This window comes from Anomaloglossus baeobatrachus, chromosome 4 (genome assembly GCF_048569485.1).
Source record: "Anomaloglossus baeobatrachus isolate aAnoBae1 chromosome 4, aAnoBae1.hap1, whole genome shotgun sequence".
Taxonomy (NCBI): Eukaryota; Metazoa; Chordata; class Amphibia; order Anura; family Aromobatidae; genus Anomaloglossus; species Anomaloglossus baeobatrachus.
The window spans coordinates 169569209-169573635 of record NC_134356.1 but is presented as its reverse complement, the minus strand read 5'-3'; positions in this window follow the sequence as shown (position 1 = coordinate 169573635).

Sequence of the window (4427 nt, the reverse complement as noted above, 5' to 3'; positions counted from 1 at the left end):
GCGGCGGGGGGCGCCCGCACAGACAGGCGGCGGGGGGCGCCCGCACAGACAGGCGGCGGGGGCGCTCGCACAGACAGGCGGCGGGGGGCGCCCGCACAGGCAGGGGGCGGGGACGCTCGCACAGACAAGCGGTGGGGGGCGCCCGCACAGACAGGCGGCGGGGGGCGCCCGCACAGACAGGCACCGGGGGCGCTCGCACAGACAGGCGGTGGGGGGCGCCCGCACAGACAGGCAGCGGGGGGGGCGCTCGCACAGACAGGCGGTGGGGGGCGCCCGCACAGACAGGCGGCGGGGGGCGCCCGCAGAGACAGGCAGCCGGCCGCCCGCACAGACAGGCGGTGGGGGGCGCCCGCACAGACAGGCAGCGGGGGGCGCCCGCACAGACAGGCAGCGGGGGGGGCGCTCGCACAGACAGGCGGCGGGGGACGCCCGCACAGACAGGCGGCGGGGACGCTCGCACAGACAGGTGGTGGGGGGCGCCCGCACAGACAGGCGGCGGGGGGCGCCCTCACAGACAGGCACCGGGGGCGCTCGCACAGACAGGCGGCGGGGGGCGCCCGCACAGACAGGCGGTGGGGGGCGCCCGCACAGACAGCCAGTGGGGGGCGCCCGCACAGACAGGCGGCGGGGGGCGCCCGCACAGACAGGCACCAGGGGCGCTCGCACAGACAAGCGGTGGGGGGGCGCCCGCACAGACAGGCGGTGGGGGGCGCCCGCACAGACAGGCGGTGGGTGCGCCCGCACAGACAGGCGGCGGGGGGCGCCCGCAGAGACAGGAGGCCGGCCGCCCGCACAGAAAGGCGGCGGGGGGCGCCCGCACAGACAGGCGGCGGGGGGCGCCCGCACAGACAGGCGGCGGGGGCGCTCGCACAGACAGGCGGCGGGGGGCGCCCGCACAGGCAGGGGGCGGGGACGCTCGCACAGACAGGCGGTGGGGGGCGCCCGCACAGACAGGCAGCGGGGGGGCGCCCGCACAGACAGGCACCGGGGGCGCTCGCACAGACAGGCGGTGGGGGGCGCCCGCACAGACAGGCAGCGGGGGGCGCTCGCACAGACAGGCGGTGGGGGGCGCCCACACAGACAGGCGGCGGGGGGCGCCCGCAGAGACAGGCAGCCGGCCGCCCGCACAGACAGGCGGCGGGGGGCGCCCGCACAGACAGGCAGCGGGGGGGCGCCCGCACAGACAGGCAGCGGCGGGGGCGCTCGCACAGACAGGCGGCGGGGGGCGCCCGCACAGACAGGCGGCGGGGACGCTCGCACAGACAGGTGGTGGGGGGCGCCCGCACAGACAGGCGGCGGGGGGCGCCCTCACAGACAGGCACCGGGGGCGCTCGCACAGACAGGCGGTGGGGGGCGCCCGCACAGACAGGCGGCGGGGGGGCGCTCGCACAGACAGGCGGTGGGGGGGCGCCCGCACAGACAGCCAGTGGGGGGCGCCCGCACAGACAGGCGGCGGGGGGCGCCCGCACAGACAGGCACCGGGGGCGCTCGCACAGACAAGCGGTGGGGGGCGCCCGCACAGACAGGCGGTGGGGGGCGCCCGCACAGACAGGCGGTGGGGGCGCCCGCACAGACAGGCGGCGGGGGGCGCCCGCAGAGACAGGAGGCCGGCCGCCCGCACAGAAAGGCGGCGGGGGGCGCCCGCACAGACAGGCGGCGGGGGGCGCCCGCACAGACAGGCGGCGGGGGGGCGCTCGCACAGACAGGCAGCGGGGGGTGCCCGCACAGACAGGCGGCGGGGGGCGCCCGCACAGACAGGCGGCGGCCGACCGCACAGAGAGGCGGCCGGCCGACCGCACAGAGAGGCGGCGGGCCGCCCGCACAGACAGGCGGCCGTCCGCCCGCAGAGACAGGCGGCCGTCCGCCCGCACAGACAGGCGGCCGTCCGCCCGCACAGACAGGCGGCCGTCCGCCCGCAGAAACAGGCGGCCGGCCGCAGAGACAGGCGGCCGGGCCGACCGCAGAGACAGGCGGACGGCCGACCGCAGAGACAGGCGGACGGCCGACCGCACAGAGATTATATTATATGTAGTTTTTTTCTGAATGTGAACACAGCTCCGCCCCTTTCGGCCATGTTTTTTCCATCTCCTATATAAGAAAGTCCTTAGTTACCCCTCTCCACCCATAGCAGTTTTTAATTGCAATGAGATGACACACAGTTAGGGTCACAGAGCTAGGGACCCCAATATAGAGATATGCCTTGACGAGGCCTTGGGGCTCAGTTACATTGATCAATGCGATTGCTAAATATCTCCTTTTTCCTAATATTCATGGCAGGTATGCAATTCATTATTCACATGTTCAAATTAGCAAGTAGCATTTTTCATTGTATATTCCAATATTTGTCCATATGCTTGAGGCATTATACTATTATCTAAGTTTGATGTGCAGCCTTATCCGTATATAGTATGTAATTTTTGGCTTGCACTCATAATATATATATTAGTGCTCACTTCAGTTATCCTATTCAGACCGCACAGAGAGGCTCCGGCCGGGGGGGGGAGGGAGGGGAATCAGCACTGGGGAGATTATGTTTACATACCTTAGCAGCAGCACAGAGCAGTTTCGGGCAGCGCGCTCCTCTCTGTTATGCCACGTCACGTGTTAGGATGGTAGGAGGGAAAAGCAGGGAGGCGGGGAGAGAGTGGGTGGGCGGAGCCTGCGAGACGGCCATCCCGCCCGTGGCAACGGGACAAACAATGCAAAGCGTGATAGTCCCGCTGTATCCGGGACGGTTGGGAGGTATGCAGGTGGTATATGTGTTCAAGCACGTGGTAGTGTGTGGCGCATTTTGTGTGTGTTCATATCCCCGAGTGTGGTGAGTATCCCATGTTGGGGCCCCACCTTAGCAGCTGTACGGTATATACTCTTTGGCGCCATCGCTCTCATTCTTTAAGTCCCCCTTGTTCACATCTGGCAGCTGTCAATTTGCCCCCAACACTTTTCATTTCACTTTTTCCCCATTATGTAGATAGGGGCAATATTGATTGCTAAATTGGAACGCGCTGGGTTAAAATTTCACCTCACAACATAGCACCCAGGGCTGCCCGGGATAGTAACTGTCTCTCTGTTTCTCTCCCATACTCTGTCTGTCTCCCCCTCTGTATATATATATATATATATATATATATATATCTCTCTCTATCTTTTTCCCTGTCTGTCTCCCCCTCTGTATATATCTCTCAGTCTCTCTATCTCTTTGTCTGTCTCTTTCCCTGTCTGTCTCTGTCTCTTTCTTCGTCTGTCTCGATCTCTTTCCCTATGTGTCTATCTCTTTCCCTGTCTGTCTCTCTATCTCTTTGTCTGTCACTTTCCCTGTCTGTCTCTTTCCCTGTCTGTTTCTTTCCCTGTCTGTTTCTTTCCCTGTCTGTCTCTTTCCCTCTGTCTCTTTCCCTCTGTCTCTTTCCCTGTGTCTGTCTCTTTACCTGTCTTTGTCTCTTACCCTGTCTGTCTCCCTCTCTTTCCCTGTCTGTCTTTTTCCATGTGTATGTCTCTGTCTCTTTGTCTGTGTCTGTCTCTTTACCTGTCTGTGTCTGTCTCTTAACCTGTCTCTCTCTTTCCCGGTCTGTCTCTTTCCCTGTCAGTCTGTCTCTTTGTCTGTGCCTGTCTCTTTGTGTCTGTCTCTTACCCTGTCTATGTCTGTTTCTTACCCTGTCTGTGTCTGCCTCTTTCCCTGTCTGTGTCTGTCTCTTTCCCTGTCTGCATTGTGACACGCCAACATTCCATATAAGGGCGTGGCTGCGCATTCTTCTTTTTTTTTCTTCAAATTTAAAGTTTTATTGAATTTTTCAAAGGCATACATGCACAGAACACGAATCCATGTTGTAACAAATAAATACTCCACGACAGTCTGAGCGATAACAAACCGTCATGGGCTTCATAGGGGAATATAAATGATTGCAATAGAACATGGATAATCATTTTAAACCATAGAAGATAGTAAAAAGAAAGAAGAAAGGTAAAGGAAAGTGGCAGTCAGGAAGTGGAGGGGGAAGAGCAGGTCGGAAAAAGGGAAGAAAGGGTACAGTTAGGTCCAGAAATATTTGGACAGTGACACAATTTTCGCGAGTTGGGCTCTGCATGCCACCACATTGGATTTGAAATGAAATCTCTACAACAGAATTCAAGTGCAGATTGTAACGTTTAATTTGAAGGTTTGAACAAAAATATAGAAATTGTAGGAATTGTACACATTTCTTTACAAACACTCCACATTTTAGGAGGTCAAAAGTAATTGGACAAATAAACCAAACCCAAACAAAATATTTTTATTTTCAATATTTTGTTGCGAATCCTTTGGAGGCAATCACTGCCTTAAGTCTGGAACCCATGGACATCACCAAACGCTGGGTTTCCTCCTTCTTAATGCTTTGCCAGGCCTTTACAGCTGCAGCCTTCAGGTCTTGCTTGTTTGTGGGTCTTTCCGT